Below are 20,039 nucleotides of genomic sequence, written 5' to 3'. Positions count from 1 at the left end.
ACTTGGGAGCCCAGAGATGGTGCGTGCTGTGCCAGGAGCCAGGAGGCAGGAGAACACTGGGCCACGCCCTTTGCTACCTCCAGGAGCAGCCACTGCCAGTGGGCTCTGCAAAGAAACAATCCCCCTGCCCAGCCCTCTGTTGTCTGCCGGTGCTTCGGGGATTTTTGCAGCACTATCACTTAACACCCCCTGTCCGCCGAGACGCCTGTGGCTCCTGCCACAGCTTCAGAGTTTCTCCTACACTTGGTTTAGCACCCTGGAGTGCTCACCTCTGCCTTTCCAGCCTGCTGCTCCAAGGTTCCTGCTACAGCTGGTTTCACTATCCAGAGGAGCACCAGGATCGCCAGCCCTGTGGGTTTGTCAAAGGAGCCCCTTCTCCATCTCTGCCACCATTGCCAACATGCAGAGAGGTGGCTGAGCCGTGCCACAGCGCCCCCTGCGGCCCCGGGGGAATCATCGCACCTGCCCAGCCAGGAGCCAGCAGCGTCCCTGCTGGCTGTGACCGGAACTGCACCAAAGGGGAAAGTGTCTGCGGCCAGGAGAGGCTGGGACTGGGTGTCTGGTTCTGTTTGCTGCTGCTGCTGTTTGTTTGCCTTGTTATACAGACACATACTGATAAGGAACTGTTATTCCTTTCCCTAAGGTATCTTTGCCTAAAAGCCCCTTTATTTCAAAGTTATAATAGTTTGGAGGGAAGGGGGTCATATCCTCCATTCCAAGGGAGGTTCCTGGCTTCCTTGGCAGACACCTGTCTTTCAAACTAGGACAGACACCACCTCCTGTGTGAGGCAGCACAGGCAGCAGATGGAGCAGCCACAGACTCACACAGAGTGCATGTACTTCCATGACCTTGCTAACCTGGGGGAATCCCTGAGCAACAGCCAGGCAGAAGACAAGAGATACACTGGCATCTAAACTGAGTCCATGCTAGAGGATCCCTGGATGACAGTCCCTGATCAGTCAAGGTTAATTCCCTGCTGAAAGGTCACTTCAGCAGTTTACAATCCGCCTGAGTCTTCTGCTTTTTAACATTCCTCCCAACATCCCCAGATCTAACCTGCTACATCCCAGGACTCCTGTCACATACCACTAGTACCCACAAGAAAAGAAGTAGGGGAATTAAACTGCATTGTAAGAAATGCTCCAAAATAGCACCACAAGTACTGACTATTTTCCTGTGTTCTATCCAGCTGAACTCCCTCAGACCTCTCAGTGAAGCCATGTAATCCCCAAGTTCTCATTTACAACTCTACATTTCTGATATTATTTTAGATCCTTCCTTGAAAGCCATATGGTGTTTCTTCATGTGGTACGATGGGTCTCAAACCACAGCAGAAGTCATGTGACTGCCTGTATAATCCAAAATTACGTGCAGAGGAACAGAGACAGTTTTTGCTATGAAATATATCACTGTGTCCGACGTTTTGCTTCCACAGTGATATAAACAGCATAGGGACCTGTACAAAAACAGGAGGGAAAGCAGGTGAGATATGTTGGGAAAGAAAGGAGATGGGTGACTCTAGTGATTAAGAAGAGAAGTACAACATGCTTCCTATATGTCCTTTTGTCCTGGATACATAAAAGAGCTCATGGAGGTTCTAAAAGGTGGAAGAAAGGGAGAAGTTGAAAATTCTATACTCAATCAAGCCATTTGAAATCACTAAACAATTCAATTAACTTTTTGTTCCTTTCCGGTTTTGGAAGTAAATCTACCCCTGGATCCTCTCAGGAACTTACACCCATGGATAATGAGGACTAAAGTCTTTTCATCGCCTGTTTTTACAACAAGTTTGAACACCATGAAGAAAGAGTGAGTTATTGGAAGAAGGCTTAGCAGTGGGTGGACAGGGAAGGTTATATTTGGACAAGGGACAACTCTCACAGTTGTACCAAGTAAGTGGAATTTCTTTATTTCTAAAAATTCATTTAAAATTAAGGTGGAGGAGGAGAAAGGAATTTAATGGTTTGGGTTCACTGAAAGGATTTTCAGCTCCAATAATCCCTTGAATGCACTTGCTCTCCAGCCAGGCACTCAAGCCAAGCCCTCAGCTTGGAGCTGCTCAGGAAGCTTTCCCAGCAACAACTGGGCTGACGCTGCATAGCACCATTATTCCATGACCCCCAAACACCAGCAGGGCACTGCTTAGCATGTGATGAATGATTCCTACTTAGGGTAGCACTCTGGCCCAAATTTACTGTCCAGTGTCCAATTCTCCAGTGGACCTGCACTGACTGATTTGGGGCAGGAATGCAGAGCTCAGTGAAGAGCTCACAGTGCTGAGGAGGTTTGAGGCAGATCTGTAACTGCCTGGTTTGAGAAGTTCTGGTTTGACACTGGCACCACTGACAGTGTCCCCGGGTAAGGAATTCCACTGCCCTGGGGACAGAACAGGAAGGAGGTTAAATAGCCTTGGGCTTAAATTCTCACAAGTGCCTCATATCCAAGAGCTCCTGGAATGAAAGACAATTGTCTGCCAGGTTGTGTGGGTTCTGAAAAGAGCAATGTGGGGAGTAGGGATTATAAGAAGCCTTAGTTATTCCTATCATTCTTTGGAATTCCATGATGTACAATAAAGGTGCATGTCACCTCAAGTGAAGTTATCATTCTGAAGGAAGGTTTCTTCAGACTTCATTCTGAAGACAGACCTCATGTTTTCTTGCTGTTCAATTATTTTCATTTTCTAGCTAAAGACAGCATATTTGCAGTGCTGCACAGAGATTCTAGTATTATGTTTGATGCTAAAAAATGTTGGGCCTTAAGTGTCAAAGTCCCTTTTGAGACTGCTGAAATACTTAGTAAGTTGAAGGCAAAGCTTCCAGGATGTAAGCAACCTCCCCCTTTTGGTTTTAAATTCCTTTAGGAGATATTAAATAGCATTTTAAGGTGTTTACAGCACAAGTACTTTATTATCCAAATATTTTGAGAATTTCCCTAATCCAAAATGACATAAAGTAACAACCATTAGTGCCACTGTGGGATTCTCCAGGCATATTCTGTTGAGGCCTCAGTTAAGGACAGAGAAGGTTTTCCTTTTGGTACTGTTTGGTTTATTCCAGATTAAACATCCATTGAGAATGCTAAGGCCCATTACCTTCTGGAATATAGGGCTCATCCTGGGACTTTATAGGACAAAAGTGAAGGAGAACAACTTTTTGTCCAAATAAATTTTCAGAACATAAAATACGAATCCCTTCCAGAAGCAAGCAGTGGTAGGAATTCATGGTGGTACTGTCAGGTAATGCAAACTTGTGGGACTCGAGTGAGCCTTCTGGGGTCTGATAAAATAAATCTTCTCTCACTGAACCACTGTTGCACTGTGTGCATTATTGCTTGCTGATGATCTTGCCCAGGGAGCTATTGCAGAGAAGCAGCCTGTTTGTATTCAGGCTCTTTGGAAAGCCTGGAGAGGAGACCACATGAAAAGCCTTTCAAGGTCTTCTCAGAGAACACAGAACACACAGGACTGACAGGCTCTGGCCGAGCATGGTACAACAGCTGGGAAGGAAATGTGTATAGGAAGAATAGCAAAATGAGCCCTTTTTGATTTACGCGTTTTAACTGTGTGTTACTGCTGCTCTTGTCTTTGGGAATGGAACTCAACTGACTGTGCAGCCAAGTAGGTATCCTTTATACATTACCATTTTCTGAGCTGTTTCTCTTTCATTTCCCCCCTTTTAAAAATTTAAAATAAAAATTTAAAAATATTTTATTCTTCCTAAAGTTCATGCAGACACTCATTCATGTTTTTCAGTCATTCATTAGACTTTCTATGTGTAATCTTTTGCAGGCAACAAGGCAATTTATATGTAAAAATATCCTTATCCCACTTCTCAGTGTTGCCAAAGAACTTGAACTCCACAAGGGAAGTTCTGTCTGCTATCATTCTGAATTTCTTAGGAACATACATCTATCCACGTTTTCAAGCTTCTTAATAAGATTTTCATAATCGTTGTTGGGTTTTGAAGTCACACTTGGACTGTCTAAAGGGAAATAAATTGTCTGCAGAAGTTGGCATACGAGTTCCTAAGACTATCTATTGTGTCAGAGTTAAAAATACAACACTGATAGCTGAGAAGGGTACAAAAGCATAAAATATAATCTTATATATATATATATATATATATATATATATATATATATATATCTTACATTTATGTACTACTTTAGTCTTACTAAGTTGTTCAGAGTTTGGATTCAACTGAACTGGTCAAACCAAGTTAATGGATGTTCAATTTCTGTTGGATGTCTGGGAGGGAGAGTAAAAGAAAAAAGTGTATTCACTTATGTCTCATCAATATGCAAGGCAATCCAGATAGAACTGTTATGTTCTGGAATAAAATTGCTGAGAAAGCAGAATAAGTGGACTCTTGGAGTGGCATTCATAAAAGTTCCCTTCTTGTTTGTAGGTCCATTATAAAATCAAGGGTTCACTTACAAGAACAAGCTTTGGCAAAAGGAAGTTGTGATCCTGTGGGATTAAATCTCCTAGAAAAATATGCCCCTCATACCCCTTTCTGTCTTTAATTTGATCTTTTGGAAGAAGCAGCAAGAAATAAAGACCACAAAAAGTGATTGCCAATGCGACAAATTTGTCACAGCTGGAGTACACGTGAATTTTTGGACACTCAGCATTCGGGCAAGCCTGCAGTAAAATCAATCCTGTCCAAACCTTGCTTTTCTTTACAGACATTCCAGAAACTTCTGTCCCTCAAGTCATTGTGATGAAATCAAAGCAACTGAAAGAAGGTGGCAGCACTGGGAAAGCAGCTTGTTTGGCAAGGAACTTCCTTACAAAGGACATCAGCTTGGAGATGCCCTCTCAGGAGGTCGTATATGAACAGAGCACATCCATTTGGACGTCAGAGGGGTTGTACAATGCAATCAAAGTGGTCAATGTGACAAAAGACACAGAGGTGACCTGCACGGCCCAATCCCACAACAGCACGATAACAACACAGCCAGGTACAGCTTGGTGGCACAGCTGTCACTTATTTCTGGAGACAGTGGCCTGTGGGCCTTTGTGTTCTCCTTCTTGACAGCACTGCCCTGGGCAGCCAGCAGAGATGAGACAGACATTGGGTACTTCAGCAGGGAGAGCTGAAAGATGTTTCAAAGCATCTGAAAGAAGTGGTTTCAACTACTGAATTACTTTGAGATACTTTTATTGGGGGAGAAGAGGGAAGACACAATCTATTTGTTCAAAATGTGAATTTCCTTATGACTAAATATTTGACCCTGTTAGCAGCAAACCTGCTGCAGCACAAGCTGGAACAGCCTTTCTAAAACCTACAAAAAGGAAAAGGTGGGGTGTGTTGTGAGGTTTCTTGCTAAATATGTTTTCTATTTTGTGCCATTATATTTGTAGTCCTGAAGGTCTTTCACACAGTAAAACCAATGCAGGAATTCTTCTGTTTCCTGCAATTGCATGGAGAAATTGTCTCCTCAAGTTAATGTTGGAATGAATGACAGATCATCTGAGCCCCAACTTTCCTCAATTCCTAGAAGAAATGTCACCTGAAGATTTCTTTTAATCCTGTATATATGGTGGATAGAGTTTAAAATGCCTTTTCTTTATCATGCTACAGAAGAGGAGGCTGAAGAACTAGGAACAGGCACCAGTGACAGGGTTTGCAACAGCACAGACCCCTCAGCACAAGGTGAGTTACCCAAACAGGATGTGAAGTTCCATTGCTGTCTGGGGGATAAAGGCATGGAAATGTATTTTCTCCAGGGCAGAGGACTCAGAACACAACACATTCAGCAGACACAAGCTGCTGTTCCGAGGTTGCTCCTGCAGTTACACACAAGCCCCAGGAAGCAAAAAGCAACAGAGACAGACCCTGGGCTCCCCTGTCATTCCATGTTCTCTATTGGCTGTCCCTTTGCTGCTCTTCCTTTCCCTGAAACTGTCTTCTGTGGTTTTGCCCACTTTCTGCCAAGATCACAATATCAAAACCCAGACCATGATCTCTCCCCTCTTTTCTGGTCTCTGAGCAGACCCCGAAGGACAGAGAGTGAACATGCTGTCCATGGCTGTGCTGGGTTTGAGAATCCTGCTGGCAAAGAGCATCGCCTTCAATGTCCTCATGAGTATCAAGTTGTTTCTCTTCTGAGGTAAGGGAGCTCACAGCTATCAAACAATGGTTCACAGGCCTAATTTCATTAAATGTACTTTAAACCTCCCTTTGCTTTTCCAGACATGGGGAATGAAGGCAAGAGGAGCCCAAAGAAGAGCAGGAAAGAACGTGAACCAGCAGCACAAGAGGGTTGAACAAGCAGGGGCAGAGCTGCTGACAGAGGCCACCCAGGACACAAGGCAGCACCTTCCCCTGAAGACATTGAATACTGTTCACTCCTGCCTGGCCAGCTGTTTTACACTGAAGACTTTTAAGTGCTTTTGCTCTTTCCTCTCCTCTGACAACTCAGCAGAGTGGATTTATCCTCATCCTCCTGCTGAGTAGATCTCCCCACTCTTTCTGGCATTTGCACACAAGGGTCCAACCTGCTTCAATAGTGTTGAAGACTCCAATGCTCACTCTAGATAGATGGCCTTTTAAAAGCACCTTTCCCAGGCATGTTGTGTTACTGCCTGTGGAAGGGGAGCAGCACTGCTGAGGGAATTCAAGCCCAGTCGTTGCCATGTGTTCCTTTGGGTTTAGATAGATTTAATAAGAATAAAAATGTATGCCAGATGAGGAGAGCTTTGTTGGACCAGTAGTGATATAATTCAGCCAGATAATGTTCATTTCTTTCTTAAGCCTGTATTTTTTCTGCCAAGTGAATTGCATGTGCAATTTAGGTTCCTGTAGTACTGACAAAAATAAAGTTTTGCTATGCCAAAATGTTGTGGAATTTCTGTGCTTTTCCATCTGAATGTGGAAGGCAAATTGCTGATATCCAACTTTCCTAAAGCCCACTGGGATCTGAAACACGGCTTTGACACAGCAGATTTCCTGTTGGCTGAATTTCACTTTTGCAGACTTTGTGCAGGAAGTGTTTCTCTGGCACATTCAGGAGCTTCAGTGAGGACAGTCCTTGCTGAAGGCATGAGGGAGGAAAATGCTCATACCAGCAGAGAAGAAACCCTGCTGTTGTTTTGCACTCAGGGAGAGGAGGAAAGAGCCACCAGAAAATAATTTGGGGTGGTTTGATGGAGGGATAGTTTCCATAGCAACTTGGTTCTTACCTAACAGAGCCCAGCCCACACCTTCCCCAGCTCATCCCCCTCTCACAAGCTACAGGCAGGATGCTGTGGTCACCATTTCTGACTCAGTCACACCAGGCAGCATTAACCCTCCCCTGCTTTTGACAACACAAGTTAACCACATCCTGAAGGGGAAATAAGGCTTTGCTCCCCCTGCCTGAGTTCCTGCTGCCTTCAAGAAAGCCTCTGCACAGGACACAGCAAGGACTGCTGCATTGAGCTGGCTCAGCTCAGACCCTCAGGCCCTGCAGACACCCAGAGAAGAGCCTCAGCCCTTGCAGAAGCTCTGTGAAATTTGCATGACAAATCCAAATCCAGTGAAATGCTCATTTACTGCATTCTACCACCATAACATCAAACAGGGGGAGCCATTCACCATGCATTTTTATCCTGATTTTCCAATGACACTCAGAACCTTTGCTCAAGCACTCCACACCTTTTCCCAGTCTCTCTGGCAGATTTATATTTTGAGAATACTCCCTCAGACACAACCAGAGGAATCGGATGGACAGGAAAGAAAAGTCAATGATTAAGTGCTGTTATAATCACTTAGTCATGAAGTCTTGATGAAGTCTGGGACTAGGACTGGATTCATCCACACCTCCTCTAGAAGGAGTTTACAAAGCAGCAGAGTCCTTTCTGCTCCTCATGACTCAATGGGAGGGTCTGCCTTTTACAGTTCTACCCTTCCTTGCTCCAGTCTCCACATCCATCTTTCCAAATTAATTCCAATTCGTTGTTCTGCTCCCTGATTCATCCATGTAGGAAAGCTGCACAGTGAGCATTGCAGCTGGACTGTGCCACACTTTGGCCAATCTGTGTTAAATCTGCTTTTGCTGACACCTCTGGCAGTGTTTCATTGCCCTAAAGCCCTCATTTCATGACAGGGTCCCAGATTGTCCCCACTAGGCACTGGCTTTTCACTTTGCATTGGCAAGGCAGAACATGCAGCCGAAGAAAGGAGGATAATTGAATTGTTTCCAGTCCAATAGTAAGACTGTCCTAGTGTGGTTAATTCCACATAAAAGGACAGAATCAGCAGATCTGACACCTGGCATCAGCTGAGGAGAGTTTTGTAGAGAAACTGTACTCCCCATTAAAATAGCCTCTGTTCAAAGAAGCACATTTGAATGTGGCATTCTCCTGAAATCTGAATAAATAATATTGTCCTTAAAGGGATGCCATGATAGCAATAGAATGGAGGATGATTATAAAGAGAACACTTTGGTAGAATACATTCTGACAGTACTATCCTATTCTCCTGCAGATTAATTTGTGTCCATATTTGACTGTGCTCAGACAGCCTTTGAAAATCTCCAGGGGCTGAGCCACTGTCCCTGGAGACATTCAAAAGCCACCTGGACATGGTCCTTGGCAAACAGCTCCAGACAGTCCTGCTAGAGCAGGGGAGACCCAGTCACCTCCAGAGGTCCCTTCCAACCTCAATCCTTCTGCATTTCTGTGTGATACATTTCTCATACTGGAGGAAATGAGAAGAAGTTTAAATTTCTTTATATACCTGTAGTCAGGGGTTTTGTTCACCTTTGCCAAGGGGGAAAGGAGCTGGAGTTTCTTTTCAAAGGACTGTTCCAGCACTCCAGGCCTGAGGAGATTCACATCTCAGCAGACTGGGAGCAGCACAGAAGATACACAAAAGATAATGAGCATTAATGAACATCAACTCCAAACATCAGCCCTGGCATGGTCAGAGACACCTGGTCTGGGACAAGATCAATAAGAGAACAAAGAATGAGAACAAAAATAACATGGAAGGTGAAGGCATCCATAGGAAACCAAATACGACAAACTGTGGAACTTGGCACCAATGAGCATCGAACCAATGAGTTTTCCTGGTTTTGACTATATAAGTACAAGAAAACTCTGGTGAAAACCTTGTGTGATGGAAGGATTTTCTCTGCACAGTCTGTGCAATGTGTGGATGAAATGATTTCTGTTGCCCATCTTGGCCAGAATAAAGTAAGGCCATGATACTCTAACACTAAAAATTGCTGTGGGATAGTTTCTGTTTTTCCCGCAGTTTCAGCGACAAGACCACCCACAATGTGATCTTCAATAGAACATTTAAAGTAATTTGAGGAAAATTTTCACATCTAGCACATTTTTCTCCCCCATGTGTGAGTCTCACACATGGAGTGTGGTATCTGACATCTGCCCATCTGGGCAACTCAAAATGGTGAGAGCTCTCTCCAGTGGCAGAGAACATTAAAAGCATCATGAAAGAATAAATCTCTTTCCAGGAGGTTACATGGTTACGTGAAGAACTCCATGAGAATGGGAAACATTAGATAGCTTTCTGTGCCACTGAACTCTCCATTTTTCTTATACCATATTAAAAATACAATGTAATAATCATATTCCCGCACCTGCTGGGCAAAATCTGACCTTTTTTGTGTCCCAAAATCCTAAAAAGCTCCTGACAAAATTAGATCTAACAAAAACTCACTGGAAGTATGGTTAATTACCGGACAGCAAGGCAAGTTCTCTTTCTCCCTTTGCCTTATATTTCAGTCAGCAGATATGGTCTGAACTGAAGAATTGGGAACCTCATCTTCCCCTACAAAACTATTCAAGCTTGGGGAGTGCAGAGCTCCCAGGAATGTCTGTCTTTCCAAAGCACAGCTTTGAAAATAGATGTCAGCTCTAGGATTTCTGTAGGGAGAGCTTTGGTTGATTCCTGGCTATGCCAAAGCCTCCCATGGTCAGTGCACTTTCATTTTTGTGACCAGTATTGAAACATAACCTGCAAGGAGACAGAGTAGAGACACCCCAGCCTTCATTACATGGGCACCACTGGCAGGCATTGTGCACACACAGTTGTATTTTGATGACAAATAAGAGTCTCTGGCCATGGGGTTGCACCTCCTTGGGAACACTGCTAGATCATCCTTGGGACAATATCTTTCTCTAACACTTGACAGAGTTCAGCTCCAGAGGCCAAGAGTTTCTGTCCTCTTCTCAACCCCCTTGTCAGTGCCCACAGCCCCGCACAATATCAGCATGGGGAGCACCTATGGGAGCATACACAGGGTTAGGTACCACAGCCACAGGAACAGCCCAAGCAGCCTTGGCACCAGTGCCTCCACACCTGAAACAACTAATGCTGAGATCAGATTTGTCTCCAGCTCACTCTGGGCAGATCTGCTCTTATCTCAAGCCTTCATGCCCCACCCTGGATGCCAAATAAGGCTGTTGTGGTTTAGGAATGGGATTTCCCAGTTTAGTGTTCCCACTGACCCACTCCAAAGCAAGCCTGAGGCTCTTCCACAGGATCACACAGAGTGAGAATATGGAGGGGGCTTAACAGAAAGATGGGGAGCAGCCAGAGTGAGAGACACCCAGGAGGGCACTGAGAGCTTCCAGTTCTGCTCCTCCTGCCCCACCTCTCCCCCTCACTGGTGTCATAGACAGAGGGAGGGACCAGCAGGGACTGGGCCTGGGAGCAGTGACAGAGGCCCCGGCAGGGCAGGTGTGGGCAGAGCTGCTGTGCAGGCAGAGAGAAGGTGGAGAGAGGCCACAGAGAGTGGGCCTGGCCATGTGGAGTGCCCTGTGCATGGGCTTCCTGCCCATTGTAGGTAAGTGAAGGCAAGGGCTGATGGCCCCAGGAGCTGAGCATGGCCCTGGGCTCTGCAGGGCTCTGGGGAGCTGTGCTGAGTGCCTGCAGCCAGACCTGTGCCCCGGCTCCAGCTGCCCAGCCATGCCTGTGCAGCACGGGGAGAGCAGCCCTGCTCCTCTTGTGGCTCTGAGCTCAGCACCTCCATCCCAGCTGCCTCCTCTGCAGCCTGGGCACACGCAGGGCACCTCCCTGCTGCACTCAGATTTCGGGGCCCAGCGCTTTGCCCTGGCACTGGACACTGCTCCTGGGGCACTGCGGCCCCTCTGGCACACACCAGCTGGAGCAAAGGTGGGCACAAGCCCCACTGCCTGGGACAGGCCTTTGTCTTTGCTGTGCTCACCTCGAGCTGTTTCAGGGACAGGAGAGTGGGTTCCTCACCATCCTGTCTTGGCAAGGACAAAGCAATTTGTCCCCCCACTGGGTGTAAATCCTTCCAGCTTCTTTGGGGAAAATCAGAAAAAGCTTCCTGTGTGACAGGGAAAAGGAGGGAGGGAAATGTGGTGTCTCCTTCCTTGTGAGCTTTGCTAGCTGCCACCAGCTCTGCCCATCTGTGTCAGCTGGCTTCAAAGAGCAGGATTTTGTCCTCTCACTGCTTCAGTGCCAGTCCAAAGCCCCACCAGCATTGCCCTGACCTTTGCTGGATCTTGGAATGACCATGGCTTGTTCTTGCTCTCTCCAGCAGTCACTGGCCAGGTGGCCTTGGAGCAGCAGCCCAGGGAAGTGACCGTGCAAGAGGGAAATGAAGTCACCTTACAATGCAGCATGAAGGGAGGTGATATGAGCAACTACTACACGTACTGGTACCGTCAGGGCCCACGGGGCATGGAATGGATTTGCATGGGCGGTTCTGCCTGTGGAGAAGGTTTCCAAGATCGCTTTAAGGGAAAAAAGGACAGCTCCAAGAACAACTTCACACTGCAGATCCTGGCAGCAGAGCAAGGGGATGCAGCAATGTATTACTGTGCAGCAGATCCACCCTAGAGCCTCTCTGCAGCAGAGTGAACCAAAAACCAACAGATGGGCAGGACAGATCTCCCAGCATTTCCTTCTAGCAGCTGCACGCCAGGGCTCTTGTCAGGCAATGGCAGGTGCAGAAAACATCCCTCTGGCTTGGTGGCACTAAAAGGCACTGCAGGGAGGTGTGCTGGAAGGGCTGGTACCCTTTATGGTGCAGGAGGATCTGTCCTGGGAACTGCAGAGGCTGTTTGGGGAAGTGCAGGTTTAGTGCACATTGCCTGTGTTCCTGTCCAGCACGGCCTCATTTCTCCTCTGTGCCTTGGCTTCAGAGCCATGGAATGATGGAGATGTATTGCTGAAGCTTCCAGAGTGCTCTGGAGGATGCAGCCAGGCTGTTTAGGAAAACCAGATCAGCAGAGATGACATTGCTCTACAGGGTGGATGCTACAGAGCACCTGATCAGGAAGAAGGAGTTGAAAATGGGTGGTGAGTTGACTTTGGTTTTCCTGCAGGGGCTCAGCAAGCTGCTGTCTCAGTGTCCATACTCCTCAATCAGACAGGAGGAAAATAATGCAATTAAGGCTTGTGGGTTGAGATAAGGACAGGTCGCAGGAGTGCCAACTTGGGCAAACACATGGACTTGGAGAAATTAATTTAATTTTTGGTAAATCAAATCAGAGTAGGATAATGAGAAAAAAAAATTACACATCTAAAACCCCCTCATCTACCCAATTATTCCACAGGACTGGGGAATGCAGCCATCAGTTCATAACCCATTTTCTCTGCCACTTCTTCCTTCTCATGCCCTTCTCCTTCTCCAGAGAGTGGAGTCCATGCCAGAGGAGACATTTCTCCAGGAATTTTACAGCTTTGGTTCTTGGCATTGACTGCAGTCCTTCATAAACTCCTCCAGTGTGCGTCTGTAGTTTGCCGTGCAGTCCTTAAGGATTTGACTGCTTCAGTGTGGAGCACTGCAGGTTCTCTGAGAAAAGATGCTATGATATGGGCTACTTCTTCCATGAGACCACAGTTCCTGTCAGAAACCGGCTCCAACGTGAACTCTGCATGGAATCCCAGACCTGCTCAGGACATATCCAGTTGCTTCTGTGTGGAGAACTCCTTGGGTTGTAGGGTCAATATCTGCTCCACCATCACTTGACGTTGCCTGCACCATCCTGGTCTTCACCGTGCACATCCGGGCAATCTCTCCACTGGCACCTCGAGCACCTCCCAGCCCTCCTTCCCCATGGACACTCAGCACAGATTTGGGAAGTGAGAACCTTTCTTAGCTACATTTTCAGCGTTCTAGAGTGAGACAAAGGGTCTTGGTGGGTGAGAAGACAGTGGATGTTGTGCATTCTTCATTTAGTTGTGCTCTCACCACTGACTTCCCTGGAACTTTTTGGACAAAATCCATTCTTATGGACTAGAAAACTGCTCAGTCACTAGTTTCTTTCAGGAGTTGATATTGTGTGGTCCATCCTCTCCCCTCGGTCTGTGGGAAATGAAATTCCTGAAGGCTGATCTGGCTGCTGAAGTGAAGTGCACTTGAGGTGAATAAAGCATATTCACCTGATGTAAATAAAGGATTCAGGACCTCAGCCTTGTCCCATATCCTGTGTCACCTGGTCCCCATCCCATTCAGCAGTGGGCCCACGTTTTGCCAGCCTCATTTGTCCATGCAGCCTCCTGGCATGTTGACCTGACTCCTTGCTCACTGAGGAGGAATCCTCCTCAGCTCAGCACTGCTGGGGCTGGGGACCAGTGTGTCCCCTGCTGGGCTCCCAAGCCTGGGAAGGACATGGACAGAGGAGTACAAATGCAATGAAAGGCCACGAACACAAGGAAGGGAACAGCTGACGTATAAGGAGAGCCTGGGAGATCTGGGTGCATTTAGTACAGACAAGAAATTGCTGGCAGGAAATTTTGTCACATGAATCCATGCAGTCCTCCATTGCTGGCCTTTGGTTTCTGCAAAGGAGGGGGAAGAGCTTCTACTCATCATTTCCAAATTGAATTTCCTCCCATCTACTCTGGCCAGGATTTCAGCCTCCTTCAATAAGCTGTGGCCAGCAATAGAGTTGTCAAGCTCCAGGAAGGAGCCAAGAGAATGCTTGTTCTTCCCCTTCTTTCCAAAGCCATGTATTTAGCTAAACATTTAAAAAGTAACTTCTCTTGGTACTATTACTCTAAGCATCCTCTTGTGGCAAGGAACTTACAGACGTTGCAAGGGAAGTTTTCTCCTCTGCCTCATGCAATACCTCCTGCAAGGATGAGAATGCATCTGTGAGTGAGTTTTTCACAGGACCACAGAAAGGGTGAAATTGAAAAATGCTTCTTTTAAACAAAGATTGTTTTAAAATTGATGGGGAAAGATTTTTAATACAGGCTGTAGCGATGGGACAGGGGGGAATATTTTTACACAGGAGAGGATAGATTCTGACAAGACACAATGAAGATTTTTTATTTTTACATGACAGTGATGGAATAGATTGCCCAAAGAAGTTGTATCTGCTCCAAACATGAAAGCACTTAAGATCAAATTCAGTGTGGCTTGAGCAACCTATTTGTCTTGGTTTGGAAGACAGGTGTCTGCCAAGGAAGCCAGGAACCTCCCTTGGAATGGAGGATATGACCCCTTCCCTCAAAATTACTGTAACTTTGAAATTATGGGGCTTTCTGGCAAAGAGATGGGAAAAGGAATAAGAGTCCTTTACTAATCAATACATGTATAACAAGGCAAACAAACAACAACACCCAAGAGAACCAGACACCCAGTCCCAGCCTCTTGCGGTCGCAGGCACTTTCCCCTTTGGTGCAGTTCTGGTCACAGCCAGCAGGGGCGCTGCTGGCTCCTGGCCGGTCAGGGCGGTTGCGATGATTCCCCCGGGGCTGCAGGGGGCGCTGTGGCACGAGATGAGCTGCCTCTCTCCATGTTGGTAATGGTGGGTGAGCAGGCAGGAGAGATGGAGAAGGGGCTCCCTTTACAAACGCAGATGGGGCAGACGATCCTGGTGACCCTCCAGATGGCAAAAAGAGCTGTAGCAGGAACCTGAGAAGCAGCAGCTGGAACGGCAGAGGCGAACACTCCCAGGGTGGCAAACTGTAGCTCCCTTCCAGAGCTGTGCCAGGAGCCGCAGGATGTCAGGTGGACATGGGGTCTCAAGTTTAAGTGTAAAAAAAGTCCCTGAGGCAGTGGCAGAAAACAGCAGGGCTGAGCAGTGGCAGCCAGGCTCCCACAAAGAGCTGGGAGACACTCCCTCCAGAGGGGGTAAGGGGTCTGGGTCCCAGGTTTCCCCTGAGCCACCCAAACAGATGGTCAGCATCCCTCCCAGTGAGATGGGTTGTAGGAGCTGTACCAGTTTAACAACTACTCTTACGAGCAAAGGCTCAGCCACAGATAGGACGAGCCATGGAGGACAGAACTCCATGGTGGTAGTGAATTCTCCTTGCAGCAGCAGCCCAGCACCAAGGCTATGAGCGTTTCTCCTCCAATCCCCAGAGCGAGTGCCAGGCAGGAGCTGAGCCCAGCTCCCTGACTTCACCCCCAGCCAAAATCTCATCTCTGCACTTCCCAGGAGAAAGCCCCAAGCTAAGAGGGGAGCAAACTGCACCCCTCCCCCTCCTCCCTCTCCCAGTCACATCTTTTGTCTCTAAAAGTATTGTCGTTATCCACTCTTAGGCAACAAAATGGAGAAAAATGCCCTGAGAGAAAGAAAAGATAAAGGAAAAATCATAACTTCCATCACCTGTTAAAGCTGAAAATGTCCCAGATTGTTGCAGGAGGGTTACACTACATGACCTTTCATTTTCACTTCCAATTCAAACAATTCTGTGATTCTAAACCTCTCTGTATTTCTATGCATTGATGAGTTAGTTTTCCCCTTGGCCCATGCAGAATTTTGAACGTGCCTGAGAATCTTTCATGGGATCACAGAAGGGGTGAATTTTGAAGATGCCTCACCTGTAGCAAGCGTGCTACAAAGAAAGATGGTGTCAGACCTTTTAACACTGTCTGAAGCAAAACAGCCAAAGGGTAACAGTTTGAAACAATAAGAAGGTACATGCAAAAAAGTTATATGAAAAAAAGAAGCTGTTTATAACAAGGTGTTTACGGCTTTTGGTCTTTGTCATGCTGTTGGGAAACATACCAAGTTTAAATTTTTTTATTTTGTAACTTCAGTCATGTTTCTTTGTCTTTGCCCCAGGGGAAGGGAATTGCAGTTTCTTTTCAGGGCATTGTTCCACCAGGTGAGGCCTGATGAGCTGAGCATCTCAACAGACTGGGAGCAGCACAGGAGATACAGAAGAGACACCTAAGAGTTATTGCCTCCTTATCAGAAAAGACAAACATCCTTCCACCTCCTCTCCATCTTTAAGGAGCCACCAGGATTAAGGGGAAGAAGTTGACAACAACCAGAGAACACCCTTTGTTTGAAAAGAATTCATGCATCATGTATGAGATATATGAATATGCAACAGGCTTCAGCTTTTGAGGGTTAATCCTTTGTTAGCGTGGATGCTTTCAGGGCTACATTGCTCTAGGAAGGCATCCAGACAGTCTGTATTTCTTTGCTTTTTATTGTCCTTTATTGTCCAAACTCTGATTGTCCAAATTCTTATTACCCTATTTTTATTAACTATTTTATTACTATTAAACTTTTAAAATTTTAAAAGAAGTGATTGTCCTTTTTCACAGTCAACTAAAACGACAGCAAACAGAGCCAATTAAAGCACCATCAGCTGAATCAAAAAATTACTGAACAATTTTTAAACACGGGCTGATTTTGTCTTTGGCATGGAAATAGGCTTTGAGGAGAGAAAAGCTTGAAGGTCTAGAAGACTTTGAAAATATAGGATGAAAATAACTTGAACATTTATAAGCCTGAGAGATGCTCCCCAGAAAACTGTAAAATATTTAACATTATCTCTCTTGTTGTGTGTTAAAAGACAAACCAGTAATCAGAAACCTTCTGTCAGACACTTCTAACAACAGTATTTCTTTCCAAAGTGTCAGGGTAATATTTTATTGAGATTAACACTAACTGTCCACTCTGCCAAAAAAAAAGAAAGGATGATAATGTTATTTTTTGTGTAGAGAATCCTCTGGAGCAAGTATTTCATGTTCAGAAGTAGAGCAGTGTAGAGGGAGAAGAAAACAAAAGGGAGCTCTTCAAAGACATGAAAGGGGAGAAATCACCTGGCATTAAAAACCCCCCAGATGTTTTTGTAGAACTGTCTAGCACAGTGTGAACTATGTACCACAGTGAATGAAAACAACTGAACCACCACACACAAACTGAGTCCCTCCCTTGTCTTGAAGTGGGAAACACGGTGGCCCTACCTCATCTGTTTTTCTCCATACAACTCTGTGCATATACACCAATTTGATTCCCAGAATTACTCAAACAGCAGAAAAACCTAGTTTTCAAGACCAATTTCTTCAACATTCAACCTGAGATCTTGGCTCTTGCAAACAGGTCATTTTAGACATTTGACTGCCAGCTCCAGTTGAACAAGTGGGCAGGAACCTTCTATATTTATATGTTGCCATTTTAGCTCAGCATTATGTTCTTCTCTTGTTCTGAGAGCACAGAGAAGAACAAAGATCCTTTTAATTTCAGATCCAACAATGGCCAGAAGAAGATGCGGATGAAGAACAAGACCTGGGAACCAGAAATGGCACTTCCCACTAGGAATCTCTCAGCTATAGAAATCAGAAGAGGGATGGATTCAGCTGTGGTTGTTTTATATTTACCATGTTATAGATGGATAATGAGATGATTTGCTCTCACAATTAAGGGATGAATATTGTGTGAATATTAAGAGAAGTTCTATTGATGTATAGTTATGTTTTGTGGTTTGTTGTTTAGATGTCCTCTGTTCTCCCTGTTGTCCCCTTTTCTCCCCCTCTGTATTGTTGCCACCGGACAGTCTGGGTTGTCTAGAACAGGTAGAAAGAAGGCGTGTACATGTGCTCCTTATATGGGGCAGTTGGGAACAGAATAGCGGGGGCGCAGCATGACAACACCTGAGCCTCCCATCAAGTTGCAGGAAAGCAGTCTCCACCAATAAACAGCAAAGAAGAGTTGACTGACAGACTTTAGGAGGGGCCAGGGTTGGCTGATGCAACCCCCCTCCAGGGTATAAAAGGCAAAGTATCCACCTTGAAGATGAGCGGGTGGTAGGCAGCCATGAGGGGGGCTCCCAGGCCTGTTTTTCTTATTTAGTCCTTTCGTTGTATTTTTCTTAAGGTTTAATAAACCTTTTAAAAATTTTAAAGTGAGCAGTCGTTTCTCACACCACTTATGAGTTTATTCAGGAGCCCTTTGTTCATCATTTTGGACTTTTGACACAACACTTGAGTTACTGCTTTGACAAGAGAAACCATTCTTGAGGTTCCAGCCGCTAATCTCTGAGAATGAGCAGCTCTCCTAGACCCCTCCTCTGTCCAGGAGCATAACCCATGGAATTCCTCCCAGAAGATCCCAGATTCTGCTTGCCTGAAGCCCAGGGCTCCAGTCCTGTTTTTGCATTGCTCTCTTCTCCCAGGATCCTGAGCTCAAGCAGTGCACGGTCACTGCAGCCAAGGCTGCCCCAACCACCTCACATCCACCGCCAATTCTTCCTCACTGGCACATAGACGTCCAGCTCACCAGCCACTTGTGTCAGCAAATTTGCTTGTGAACACTCCAGAAAACTCCTTCGTTATGTGCTCAGCTGTGCTGTCCTGCCATCAGACACCTGACACACTTCTCGCACCCCATGAGGACCAGAGCCCACGGATGTCCCATTTGTCCCATGAAAGCCTCGCCTCTTTCTTCCCATTCCTCTCATGTTTCCTACCCATACTTCTGTCTTGGGAATGGCTTCAATTCCCTATCCATTCATGGTTCTGTTTTTGTTTTGAATCTGGAATGGTCATTTTCTTTTTCTTTTCCTTCGGCTCTGTGAGTAGGGCATGCCAGCTTGCTTCTCTGCTCCCTTGTCACTTGGGAGCCCAGAGATGGTGCGTGCTGTGCCAGGAGCCAGGAGGCAGGAGAACGCTGGGCCACGCCCTTTGCTACCTCCAGGAGCAGCCACTGCCAGTGGGCTCTGCAAAGAAACAATCCCCCTGCCCAGCCCTCTGTTGTCTGCCGGTGCTTCGGGGATTTTTGCAGCACTATCACTTAACACCCCCTGTCCGCCAAGACACCTGTGGCTCCTGCCACAGCTTCAGAGTTTCTCCTACACTTGGTTTAGCACCCTGGAGTGCTCACCTCTGCCTTTCCAGCCTGCTGCTCCAAGGTTCCTGCTACAGCTGGTTTCACTATCCAGAGGAGCACCAGGATCGCCAGCCCTGTGGGTTTGTCAAAGGAGCCCCTTCTCCATCTCTGCCACCGTTGCCAACATGCAGAGAGGTGGCTGAGCCGTGCCACAGCGCCCCCTGCGGCCCCGGGGGAATCATCGCACCTGCCCGGCCAGGAGCCAGCAGCGCCCCTGCTGGCTGTGACCGGAACTGCACCAAAGGGGAAAGTGCCTGCGGCCAGGAGAGGCTGGGACTGGGTGTCTGGTTCTGTTTGCTGCTGCTGCTGTTTGTTTGCCTTGTTATAGAGACACATACTGATAAGGAACTGTTATTCCTTTCCCTAAGGTATCTTTGCCTAAAAGCCCCTTTATTTCAAAGTTATAATAGTTTGGAGGGAAGGGGGTCATATCCTCCATTCCAAGGGAGGTTCCTGGCTTCCTTGGCAGACACCTGTCTTTCAAACTAGGACAGACACCACCTCCTGTGTGAGGCAGCACAGGCAGCAGATGGAGCAGCCACAGACTCCCACAGAGTGCATGTATTTCCATGACCTTGCTAACCTGGGGGAATCCCTGAGCAACAGCCAGGCAGAAGACAAGAGATACACTGGCATCTAAACTGGGTCCATGCTAGAGGATCCCTGGATGCAATTCAGCCTGGACTGTCAAGGTTAATTCCCTGCTGAAAGGTCACTTCAGCAGTCTACGATACTCCTGGGTCTTCTGCTTTTAATCCATTCCTCCCAACATCCCCAGATCTAACCTGATAAATCCCAGGACTCCTGTCACACTACCACTAGTACCCACAAGACAAGAAGTAGGGGAATTAAACTGCAATGTAAGAAATGCTCCAAAATAGCACCACAAGTACTGATTATTTTCCTGTGTTCTATCCAGCTGAACTCCCTCAGACCTCTCAGTGAAGCCATGTAATCCCCAAGTTCTCATTTACAACT

The 20,039-nt window shown here is 46.4% G+C and overlaps 1 protein-coding gene across 1 annotated transcript in view; it reads left to right on the top strand.

Annotated features, from left to right (window-relative positions):
- Positions 1-20,039, top strand: part of LOC128819568 (M1-specific T cell receptor alpha chain-like) — a 235,618-nt gene that overhangs the window by 67,194 nt on the left and 148,385 nt on the right. The gene's annotated exons all lie outside the window — the stretch shown is intronic.

Source organism: Vidua macroura, chromosome 27 (assembly GCF_024509145.1).
Source record: "Vidua macroura isolate BioBank_ID:100142 chromosome 27, ASM2450914v1, whole genome shotgun sequence".
Taxonomy (NCBI): Eukaryota; Metazoa; Chordata; class Aves; order Passeriformes; family Viduidae; genus Vidua; species Vidua macroura.
The sequence above is the reverse complement of the archived record's forward strand: the minus strand, read 5'-3'. Positions and strand labels throughout refer to the sequence as shown.